At 33.4% G+C, this 13,446-nt stretch overlaps 1 long non-coding RNA gene across 1 annotated transcript in view; it reads left to right on the top strand.

The window, feature by feature from the left end:
- Positions 1-6,464, top strand: part of LOC123613812 (uncharacterized) — a 29,243-nt gene extending 22,779 nt beyond the window's left edge. The window contains exon 4 of the long non-coding RNA XR_006721252.2: positions 245-6,464. This is a non-coding gene — a long non-coding RNA (uncharacterized LOC123613812). The remainder of the gene's footprint in view (positions 1-244) is intronic.
- The last annotated feature ends 6,982 nt before the right edge of the window (positions 6,465-13,446 follow it).

The following is a 13,446-nucleotide window of genomic DNA, read 5'->3' on the forward strand; positions in this document are numbered from 1 at the left end:
TTTGAAAATGCATAAAAATAAAAAGTTATAAAAGTTTATATTTTATATATTATAAATGTACATATTTATTAATAAAACAGCTACCACTTAAACCTGCTCATCAGTATAAGCAATGTAGAACGGCCAACCATTATGTGTATCTAATAGTACAACATAAACTATATAGAAGCACCTTTTAACTATTCTTGGCCAAAACGTTTAACCTGAAACTAATGAAGTCTTCTGATTTCATTCCAATTTACAGGAGGTACAGAAGATAGAAGAACAAATGAAATGACACCATGAGAAAGCAATCAGCATGATTCAGAAGTTAGAACATTCTATAGGAAAATACTGACCTAGTTTTCAACAAATCATTGTCACAAAAACTGCAGGTCTGTTTTAGATTAGTTGTGATTTTAGAAGCACAATAAAAAGCAAATCGTCTGTGATAATTCAGGGGAATTGGAGGGAATATGAGGGGATTTTTATTAAATTACAATAAGAACTATTATTAATTTTATCTTGCGTGATAATGAAATGTGTTTATGTAGGAAAATTTAAATTCTGTTTTCGTTATATTGTAGAAAAATATAATGAAATATCTAGAGGTAATATGAGGTCTGATAGTATATTTAAAATATTTCAGAAAAATAGATTAGACTGAAAATATTAGAAATATTAATAAATTTAAGACCTCGATGATAAGTATATGAATGTTAATTAAACCATTCTTTTAAATTTCTATACAATTAAACATTTTATAAAATATTTGCTATAAATAAATAAAATTAAATAGAATTGTTAATCATTGACCAAACCAGATTGATAAACATCAACCTTAGTAGGCAGAAAAGTCAGAAGGAAGACATTTGGATGTTATAATTGCAGACCAATGAGCTTGGTGAACAATAATTACTGATCAGACATAAATAGCTACTGTGAAAATGTAGTTATAGGCTGAGCTAGGTCAGAGATAGAGTTACGGATTGCAATCAGTTCTCAAAATAAAGGGAGCCACAGTTGATGTGCATACTAGTTGAGAAATTTGCCATCTTGCCTATCCCTGGATTTGGAGAGTCAGCAAGCAGATCAACTTGGCGCAGGAGAGATGGCAGCTTTACTAGCAGTGCAATTTGTGTGCCTACTGCATCACAGAAAAGGAATTCTTCAGCTGATTTAAGAACACCATTAAGAATCACAGACAGCTCTTTTGTTGGCAAGAGGAAAAGTACAGAAAAGTACAATGAAGCCAGAAAAAGCTGCTAAAATTTGGAGAGAAAGAAGAAAATAAAATTGAGTTCATGTTAGCCAAAAATTTGAAATAATAAAAGGGCTTTATTTTTTATTTCATTGTTACAGATGTCTTAATAGAAAATAAAACACTTAATGCTGGCTTATATTTCTAGATATAGATGAGAGATTACTGCATGTAGAAGAGATAACATATGCAATTCTAAAGATGTATTAAAATGTGTTCCTAAAAACATAAAAATGAAGATATTAGAGATACAGAATTTGGATGATGAGGAAATGATGGTAGCTATTAAAGTATTATTATTATAAAATTATTACTTAGAATAATATTACTATATATTAATATTATATATAAATTATATTGTGAATTATTAAATAATTATATATAATTATATAAATTATTATTATTAAATTATTAAATTTACAGCCAGTAAAATTATCAACTCAGAAGGAAGGACTCAAATTTGAAGAAATTGTGATGTTGAATCGTAGGTTACCAAGAAATGAAGGAGAAAGTGGGTTTGTTTCTGGAAATTCCTGCTATCATTACAGCAAGAAGGTAATTCTTAGGATGCTAAAGAATTAAAGGATAATAGATGACATATTAAACATTAATGATGATATATATTCTTTCAAGCATACATCAACAATATTTTTGTAGGTATACTGCTAAGACTACAAACATAAAGGCAAAAAGTATTTTTAGAAAGTTAAGGTCACAGAAGAGATACATGCAAATAATCACCATAAAATTAGAGAATTTCTGTTTAATCTAATCCATTCATTTCTAGTGCTTCTGAGAGTTATTCATTAAAGACAATATGTGTCAAAATTTTTGACATCGTATAGAACAAAAACGTAAGAAGATACTGAAAGGCGGAGAGGTTAAGGCAGACATGCTAAGGATCTTGGAACTCCAGAAAAGACACAGCAGTGAATTATTTGTTTTTTCATTTCACCTCTTGTACCCCAGACTGGATGTTGGAGGAGGACCAAACAGCAGAGCTTGTTGAATAGATAGAACAAAAACTGATAGAAATTTTATTATTTCTTTTCTGCTTAGAGAACTCATTGTAGCTGTTCTTTCAGGGTGGGTTTGCAGGTGATAATCTGCAGGCCCAGATGATTTCACTGGAGAATTGCAACAAATACATAAAGAAAAATTAACACGACCTCTTTTAAAGAATACATGAGGGGAGAATAATCCCCATTTCACATGGTCAAACTGAACTTCTTTTTGGAGAAAATTGTAGGTTCAATTACACTTGTAAGAAATAGAACAGGGAGTTCAGCATAATATTTATATGCAGTTTCCCCTAATGGTGAAATCTTGTAAAACTGTAGTATATTATCACCACCAGGAAATTGACATTGAGGAAAATATGCAGTTTTATCACCACAAAGATTCTCCTTATTTTCTTTTACATCCAAATCCACTTTCCTCTCCCTAACTCCGGGAACCACTAATCTGTTTTCCATTTCTATAATTTTGTCATTTCATAAATATTATATAAATTGCATCATATAATATTTGGCCTTTTGAGATTGACTTTTGTCCTTCAGCATAATGCCCTTGAGATCCATCCAAGTTGTTATGTATGAATAATTTTTTCCTCTTGCTTTTGTTAAGTAGCATTTCATGGTATGGGATACCACAATTTGTTTAATCATAAACCCTCTGTAGGCCAGTTTGGTTGTTTGAAGTTTTTGACTATTATGAAAAAGCTGCTGTGAACCTTTTTTGGGTTTTTTTTTTTTTTTGGTAGTAATAGCATTTAATGTGAAATCTACCCTTTTAACAAATCTTTTAGTATACAATGTGGTATTGTTAAATATAGGCATGAGGGTATACAGAGGATCTAGTACTTACTCATCTTTCATAACTGAAACCTTATACTCATTAAATAGCAGCCCCCCAGTTCCCCTTCCTCCATTCCCTGGCAATCAGTCTTCTGCTCTACCTCTATGAGTTTGCCTATTTAGATACCTCATACAAGTGAGATCTTGTAGTATTTCTCCTTCTGGTGACTGTTATTTCACTTAGCGTAATGTGTTCCACGTTTGTTCATACTGTCACATACTGCAGATTTCTTTCTTTTTTTTTTTAAGGCTGAATAAAATTTCAATGTATGTATATACCACATTTTTTTATCCATTCATCCACCAAAGGACATTTAAATTGTACATCTTGGCCATCGTGAATAATAATGCAGTGAATGTGGAAGTGCAAATAGCTCTTCAAGTGATTTCAGTTCTTTTGGATCAATACCCAGGTGTGGGATAACATAGGTTTTTAACTTTTTGAGGAACTTCCATGTTGTTTTCCATAGTGGCTGCATCACTTTACATTTCCACCAGTAGTGCACAGTCGTTCCCTTTTCTTCTCATCCTTGCCAACACTTGTTACCTTTTGTCTTTTTGACACTTGAATTTTTCTACTCAGTTGTTGTTTTCTTCAGCTCCAACATGTCTGTTTGGGATGTATGTGTGTGTAATTTGTAGAAATTTTCACTTTGTTTATGGATTTTTCTCCTTACCTCATTGAGTATTTTTATGGCAGTTATTTTGAATTCTCTGTCAGGTTTATTATTTATGTCCTTATCACTAAGGTCAGTTTCAGATTTATTTGGGTCATTTGTTTGGGACGTATTTCCCTAGTTTTCATTTCCCTTGACTCTTCTTGTTGGTATCTGCACATTAGATAAATATCTCTCCCTCCCGTCTTCATAGACTGGCTTCATCTGGGAGAAGACCTTCACTAATCAGGCTGATAAGTGGTCTGGGGGTACTTTCAAACCTCTGTGCTAGTCCAACCATTCTTTTGGTTCTTAGTGTCCCTCAGGCATCAAATGTATGCTACTTCCCACCATCACTCTAAGATGAGTGAGACTGAAGCCAGTTCTTCTGGAAAAGTTGGGTCACTGAACACCTTGTCCCACTCTTACCCTTCCCAGGGAACAGCTGCTAGCTGAGAATTTTCACCAGTTTGCTCTGTGCTGATCCAGATAGAGGGACTATGACAACTGGCAGTTCAAACAACCATCTTTCTTCTCACTGGCCACCGAGGTAGCCAGAGTATGCTTGATTCAGGAAGTTCTCTAAAACAGTCAAGACAGAAGTCAGTCCTTTGGCCAGGCTGCATCATATGCAGAGTCAGTTTCTTCCCTCCCCAAGGAGAAGAAAGCAACTGGGATTTTTTTCATCTGCTTGATCTGTAGTGAGCCAGGGAGATAATCCATGGCTGTGGCCAGCCCAAACTGCCATCTTTGTTCTCACTAGTTTCTAGGCAGCTAGTGTATGCCAGGTCCTATCCATGCCCTGAGACAGGCAAGACAGAAACCAGGTTTCTGGGCAGCCCCTGGGAAAGTGGGAGCATTTAATGCGTAGTCCAACTTTTTGTTTCCCCGGGGAGAAGCTGGGATCTGGAGGATTTCCTGCTGATCATATATGATGTTGTGCCAAGGGCAGGAATTATAGTGAGATAGTATTTTGAATTTCCCTGCTGGCCTCTGTGTGGCTGATTTTATACTTTCCTAGAAAACAGGAGCCTCTCAACTAGTTTCCAGATTTCTCTCAAGGGACTTTGATCATGTTTTAACTAAAGATGTTGATGCAGTTGGGCATACATAGGCAAAATAAAAGGAACCTTGACCCAAACCGCACACTTTATACAAAAATTAACTCAAAATGGATCATAGAATTAAATATAAAGAACATTATACTATAAAACTTTTAGAAAAAAATACAGGAGGAAAAATTTGGAACCCAGGGTTTGAAATGATTTTAAAGGCATGATTCATTAAAAAAAATGATGAGAAATTGGGCTTTACCAAAATTTAGAACTTTTGCTTCATGAAAGGTCCTGTAAGAGGATAAAAAGGCAAGTTGTATACCAGGAGACAATATTTTAAAACCACATATCTAACAAATACCTCAAGAATATATAAAGAACTCTAAAAATTCAGTAGGAAAAAAACCACGCCAATTAAAAAAATGGGCAAAAGACATGAAGAGACATTTCATCCAAGAAACTATCCCAATAGAAAATAAACACATAAAAGATGTTCATCATCAGGAGCCATTAGAGAAACTGTATCACTGCTTATCTATCAGAATAGCTAAAATTAAAAATTGTGACAATACCTGATGCTGGCAAGGATATGTGGAAACTGGATTATTTATACATTTCTGGTGGGGATGTAAAATGTTACAGCCACTCTGGAAAAAGTTGGATAATTTCATAAATACTAAACATACACTGAGACCCAGGAATCACACTCCTGAACGTTTACCACAGATAAATGAAAACATGTGGTCACTCAAAGACCTGCACATTATTGTTCATAGCAACTTTAATCATAATAGCCCAAATCTGGAAACAACCAAAATGTTCTGCAATAGGTTAATGGAGAAACGGACTGTGGTTTATTCATGCCACGGAATGCTACCTGTCAATACAAAAACAAAAACAAGCATTGATGTACGCATGATTTATATCTGAAGGGCACTATACTGAAGAAAACTCAATCTTAAAAGACAACATACTGTGTGAATCCATTATTTGACATTAATAAAATGATAACATTTTAAGAGAACAGATTAGTGGTCGTGGACACATAGGTATGTTAGGGATTGGGGAGTGCAGTGGGGGTGCATTTTGCTATACAGAGAGTAGTGAGTTGAATGCTGATTCCTGAAATGTCTCCTTATTCCAAGAACCTGTGGCTCTTAAGAGGAAGAGCTTATCCTCGATTGATAGAACAGACCAATCTCGAGATGTCAACAGAATCTGTACTAAAAATAGTGACTGGAAATGTGTGCACACGACTGTCATTTTTGTCTGTTTAGACATATATAATAGTATGTGTTAGTACATTGTGCCAGCATCTATTTACTAAAGTGGTGTTGACTCGTGACTGTTCAAATTAAGTTGATAATTTCATTTATTTTAGTGGCAGCCAACTGTTTACAGTTAGCCAAATGTACCCCATTCTTTTTATTAGGAAAGTTCTCTGTCTATAAGAATACAAGCTACTTAGTAAAGACTCAATGAATATTGGTAATTATTAGTTTTCACTTCTTTTGTTTTATAAAACTTTGGAAGATTGAGAATGTATTGTCCACATTTCTGTATTTTCAGTATCTAGTTTAATTATTGCCTGGTATGTAGTATTCAGTCATGAATGCTGGGTTGAATAGATCACAGCTAAATATTTTCATTAAAATTGATTCACATCCCAATGAATGAGTGTTTTGGTTTTTTTCATATGATCTGGCTACCAAGAAACGTTGATATTGTTTTTATATTATTGTTTATTTCCATATTTATAAGTACTGAGGTAATCTCTTCAATAATGTTTCTAACAACAGCCCCTGACTGGTACGGGTTAGTCATTAGATATGCATATGCTGTTGGTCTCAGTAAGTAAAGAGGAAGTGAAAAAGGGAAGTATAACAGAGACATTTTAAAATTTAATTAAAAAGTGAAAAAAACAAGTATTTTGACTCTTAACTGTTGCTGGAATAAACTGTTGGCAATTTTATTTGCCACTAAACGAGGCTAAATAAACTAAATATTAACCAACAAGAAAACATTTTCATGAATTCAATGAAGAAAAAAATTTACGTCAGATAATTTTTTTTCTCTCCATAAATTTAAACTAAAGGAAAAGGAGCAATTTTGTAAATATTTGTTACCTACCAATTAGAAAACTAAGGTCCTTGGAAATTCAGAGGGTGATTTTCCCAAATAATAATACATCTAAGTAACACAAATCTCATCAATTCAAATCTCAGTCTTCCAACTTAAATTACCAAAGGATTTTGATAAAAACCCATTGTGATTGTTTATTGTTTTGGATAATGCCCTCCTTTTGTATGGAAGACACTCGCTCAGAAAAGCTAATCTATGCAGGTATAACTCAGAGATACTGCCTATGGTTCCAGACCTTCACAATAAACTGAATATGGCAATAAAGTGAGTCATATGAATTATCTGATTTCCCAGTGCACATAAAAGTTATGTTTACACTATGCTGTAGTCTATTAAGTGTGCAATAGCATTGTGTATAAAAAAGTACACACCTTAATTTGAAAAGACTTTATTGCTAAAAATGCCAACCATCATCTGAACCCTCACCGAGTCATATTCTTTTTATAATAGTAACAGCAAAGATCACTGATCATAGATCAATGTAACAAATATAATAATGATGAAAAAATTTTAAAGATTGGGAGAGTTACCAAAATGTGACACAGAGACACAAGTAAGCAAATGCTGTCAGAAAAATGGTGCCTATAGACGTGCTTGGTGCAGAGTTGCCACAAACCTTCAATCTGTGAAAAAACAAAATGTCTGCAAAGCACAATAAAATGAAGTATTCCTGTATAGGCCTTTCAAGCCAAGCGAGTAGAGGAGACAAAGAGAACAGTTAAGAATTTCAGATACAAATTTAAATTTGGGAATGTGGGAAAAAGACACAGTGTGAGCAGGGGCAGTGCTATTTGCAGAGGGGATTTTTTCAAATGTTAAAATTAATTGCCTTGTAAGTTGTATGACTTTAATCTATATTTCTTTACTGATTGATAATAAACATTGACTTATTTAAAAGATAAAAACTGCATTAGTCAAGTAAGGTTTGAAATTGTTTTAATCAAAGTTATTTTCTTAAAATCCTTTTTTATTACATTTCTTGGAAATAAAACCAGTTTAAAATTGCACTATACATCATGATTTTAATGATCCAACAAATAAATGTAGTTGGTTAAATACTGCATTAATTTTCTACTGGAATAATCAGAAGCACTTATGCTATTAGTTCTATACTTGGCATCTGTGTTGAAGAGTTGATGTAAAATGCTAGGAAATCAGGTCCTGAAATCCTATTTGTATAGCTCTTCAAACTCATTCAGCAATATCAGCACAACTCATTTTTGATTGTGTTATGCTGTGATTACAGGTGGAACAGTCTTTTTCTTTTTTAACATTTTTTAATTGAGTTATAGTTATTTTACAAGGTTGTGTCAATTTCCAGTGTAGAGCACAATTTTTCAGTTATTCATGGACATACATATATTCATTTTCACATTCTTTTTCACTGTGAGCTACCACAAGATCTTGTATATATTTCCCTGTGCTATACTGTATAATCTTGTTTATCTAGTCTACATATGCCTGTCAGTATCTACAAACTTCGAACTCCCAGTCTGTCCCTTCCCACCCCCTCCCCCTTGGCAACCACAAGTTTGTATTCTATGTCTATGAGTCTGTTTCTGTTTTGTATTTATATTCTTTTTTTTTTTTTTTTTTTTTTTAGATTCCACATATGAGTGATCTCATATGGTACTTTTCTTTCTCTTTCTGGCTTACTTCTTAGAATGACATTCTCCAGAAACATCCATATTGCTGCAAATGGCATTATGTTGTCAGTTTCTATGGCTGAATAGTATTCCATTGTATAAATATACTGCGTCTTCTTTATCCAGTCATCTGTTGATGGACATTTAGGCTGTTTCCATGTCTTGGCTATTATAAATAGTGCTGCTATGAACAGTCTTTTAATATACTAATTTTGCATGAATTTCAGGGATAAAGTTCTGTGATCTTCCTTTTGGTAATAAACTGTGCATCTGAATATTTTTCTTTATGGCTTCCCTGTGAAAATGGTCTTGGTGTTAATCCCCAGACAAAGGATTTCATTCATTAGATCCATGATATAAACCTGTGTTACTGCAGTGTATCAAGACTATAGAACAGAGATGTGATGTACATATAAGAATATTGGAAAACTAAACAGAGAGTTTATCAGAGAATGAACTCACAGTGAATGGTCAAGACAGAAAAAGTGAAAAAGAGGAGAAAAACAAAGTGGCAATGACCAAAAGGAGGATTGTGATTCTGCCCTTCCTTGACTATTCCCAGAGAAGATCACACCACCTCTGCTTTCTTGTGATTTAAGGGCCTCTTGTGCATTAGGCTAGAAAGTCACATGCTACTTCCTGGACATTGCCTTTTGGATGACAGGATATAAAGGAGTCACAGATCAAATGCAACAATGCTTAAGAAATTGCACCAATGGAAAGGAAAACTCTCAATTTAACTGAGGTAGAGCTGAAAGGGAATTCCTGGCTACGTTCAGGAAATTCCAGGAGGCTGAATATTGAAGAAATTGAACCCAAAGTTCTTAATTTTTTTGTGTTTTTCTTCCCCTCAAGAAACTATTCAACATTTATGGGCCATTTGAATGACTTTTTATACTGGGTTCATTCTGGAATTGTCAATGACTAAAGACATTTATAAAGCTTTATGACAAGAAATCCTATTTTATATATCAGACAGTATAAGGAATACTAGGAAAGGGGAATATATTTCACCCACAAAAATTCCATGAAGTTAATTAATACAATTTATGAAAGATAACATAGATTATCATACTAGAGGTGTCTCTGAGAAGCCAAGGTGAAAAATAAGATTACTGATTTATTAATATATATCCTTGGAAGAATCAATAGTCCAAGCTTGATTTTTTTTTTCAGTCCTTTTGACTCCTGTTTCTTAAAACTTTCTCTCTAGTATAATCTGTATTTTGAATATACTGTGGTATCGAGGGGGAGTCAGGGAGTTCTTAATTAGGAAGAAGGAGGTATGACGACATTTAACAAAACCCAAAGACAAGACTTTTCAACAGTGGTTCTATTACCAACGTGGACCAGGCAATTCTTTGTTGGGGGGAGGGGGGGTGCTGCTCTATGAATTGTAGGATCTTTAGCAACATCCATGTACTCTGCCCACTAGATACTAGCAGCCTCTTTCCCAGCCCCAGCTAACTGTGACAACCAACTGTCCTAAACAAATTTGTCAAATGTACTCTTAGAAACAAAATTGCCTCTGGATGAAAACTACAAGTTTAAAATAATTGCAGCAATTTGATTTTACTTTTCAGCGAATGATTTAAGAATAGTAAAACAGTCATAATCAAGTTGCTACAAGATGCAAAATCAGGACGGCAAAGAAGAAAACAGTTTTGAATCAGACAGAATCAGATTCTAATTAAGAGTCTGTGAATTTATCAAGTTGCTTACTATTACAGAGGCTCAGATTTTTCAGCTGAAAGTGGAATTAATACTATCAATGTCAGAAAATTGCTATGGGTATTAGATAAAATGAATGTAAGTTCCTTAACAGGTTACCTAGAATATAGTATGTGTTCTACTGTTTAATACTATCAGCTGTCATGACGAAAACATGGTCAAAGGATGGGAATTCCAGTAAGAAATACGTTTTAAAAATTTGATGGGAAAATATAAATACTGCATCAAGATACAAATTTATTGAAATCTCAAATAATTTTATTCATATTAAATTTCATATTAAAATTATCATTCATATTAAATTTTAATCATTGTATTCATATTACCATTCATTTAAAATTCCAATAATTAACTAGATTTTACAATTAATATTGAATTTCTAATAAATTCATGTAATTAAATATAATGCTAATATAACCATATCAGGATAGGGCTGTTTAAAGACTTTTGTTTCTAAAAATATGAGAGTCAGGAAATTGTGAACAGAAATTTTTTATAGTCTCATGAACTGGGACTGATAACATAAGAAACTAGCTTCATAAAGTTTTTCAGCTAAAAATCAATGACAGTGTATTGCACAGGGGCGCTCTTCAAATCCTAGAGATAGAACAAGACAGTGCCTTTTAGTTGTACTTTAGACACCTGCATAAAAGTGGTTATTTGTATTGTATACCTCTGAGGAGAAAAGGAAAAAAAAAAGATCCATTGAAGGCAACAGATCCACTGGAAGGAAAAAAATCAGCTAAGGAACATACCCATAGGGAAATATACTAATACTTTGCATGTTAATATAATGTTTGGCAGGTTTGTACTTCTAGCTCCTCACATGGGTAAGTAAAGGGAGACTAGTGATAGAGAATAATTTCTAGATTTTTGCAGTCTTTTAGCTTTCAAGTTTAGAAAATAAAACAATCTACTTTGTTAATTTACTTAACTTTCAACTTAAGGTAGGCACTTTAAAGAGAGGAGAGAGTGTTGAAATGATAAAGAATAGGAGAAAAAAGGAAAAAGAGATGAAACTGATGGGCAGGAAAGGCAAAGACATACAGAGACAGAAGGAAAGAGTGAAAAGGAAGAATATAAGAAAAATGATCATTAAGATGTCTTTCAACTGATTTACACTGTCAGTTGTAGCTGTTTGTGACTCATAAGATTATGATGTGCTTTCATAGCTATATTTACAACTGGAACATCTATGTCTTGTCACTTGTCTCAGCTGCTAGGTAAAGTTAAGTAGGAGTTTACTCTGGCATAAATGGCAGATACAGCTGTGTCTGGAATTCACAAATAGGTCTTTCCTCTTTGGGACTTACATACACTCATCCCAGAAACACTTCCCTGCACTTAAAATGTGGCAGAGACAGAGAAGTAGTTAAGAGCTGTTTACCTACAAATTCTTCCTTTACTCCTTCCGTGTTCTTTTCTTATTATATTTTTGTAAGTGTAAGTGTTTGATAATATAATCCAAACAAAAGGGCCAGACACCTCACAGAAAAACAGTGATGATTGTTAAGTGTTCTGGTAGAACTTGGGTTACTGTTAGCTGTATAGGGACTGGTTACCAGGTGATGAAGTACATAACATAAAATTGTCAGAACCATTTCGAGTCACCAACTCACATGGTAAATTTGAGATTCTGAAGCTGTCATGATTTTCTTTTCGCTTCAGTTAATTTTTTTGAAATTTTTATGAAAATAAATAATACATATTTAGTTAAATTTGGAGGCAACAGTTTCATCAGTGGAATCTATACCTAAACAAATTACCTGAACTTGCACTCATAACTGGCAATACTTAAACCAATCCTGGCTGTTATTATTACATAGAAAATGAAAAACAAAGGTTGACTTCTTAGCACACAGGGCATCACATTATTGACTATTTGGTAACTTGTTTTTCCAGGTTTTTTTCTTCTTTAAAAATATACATAGGTTTGGATCTTTAGGAAATTATCTCAGATTTTACACTGAAATATTAATGTTTTATCTTTTGCTTTTTAATGGAGGTATAGCTGACTTACAATATTAGTTTCAAGTATACAACAAAGTGATTTAAAATTTTTATAGATTATACTCCATTTTAAAATATTATATAATATTGGCTATATTCTCTGCACTGTACAATAGATCCTTGTAGCTTATTTATTTCATCCATAGTAGTTTGTAACTCTTAATCCCCTACCCCTATCATGCTCTTCCCTTCTCTCTTCCTACTGGTTAACCACTAATTCGTTCTCTGTATCTGTGAGTCTGTTTCCATTTTGTTATATTCATTCATTTGTTTTATTTTCTAGAGTCCACACATAAGTAATATACAGTATTGTCTTTCTCTGTCTGATTTATTTCATTAAGCATGATAACCTCCAGGTCCATCCATGTTGTTGCAAATAATACAATTCCATTCTTTTTTATGGCTGAATATTATTACACTGTGTATATATATACACACACACATACCACGATTTCTTTATCCATTCATCTGTCGACAGACACTTAGGTTGCTTCCACATATTGGCGATTGTAAATAATGCTGCTATGAACATTGGGATGCATGTATCTTTTCGAATTAGTGTTTTGATTTTCTTGGGATATATATCCTGGGGGGGGATTGCTAGATTATATTGTATTATATTTTTTGTTCTTTAAGGAATCTGCATACTGTTTTTCCATAGTGGCTGAACTAATTTGTATTCCTACAAGCAGTGTACAAGTGTGCCCTTTCCTCCACATCCTCACCAACATTTGTTATTTGTGGTATTTTTGATGATAGCCATTCTGACAGGGTGAGATGATATCTCATTGTGGTTTTGATTTGCATTTCTCTGCTGATTTGCAACGTTGAAAATCTTTTCATGTGCCTGTTGGCCATCTGTATGTCTTCTTTGGAAAAATGTCTGTTCAGATCCTCTACCATTTATTTATTTATTTATTTATTTTAATGTTTTGTTGTGTGAGTTCTTTGTATATTTTGAATAATAACCCCTTATCAGATTTTTTAATATCATTTGCAAATACCTTCTCCAATTCAGTAGGTGGTCTTTTCATTTTGTTGACAGTTTCCTGATTTACATGCATGCATTTTTTTTTTAAACAGATGTTTACATTACTTTTCAGACAGGAC

This window comes from Camelus bactrianus, chromosome 10 (assembly GCF_048773025.1).
Source record: "Camelus bactrianus isolate YW-2024 breed Bactrian camel chromosome 10, ASM4877302v1, whole genome shotgun sequence".
NCBI classification, from domain to species: domain Eukaryota; kingdom Metazoa; phylum Chordata; class Mammalia; order Artiodactyla; family Camelidae; genus Camelus; species Camelus bactrianus.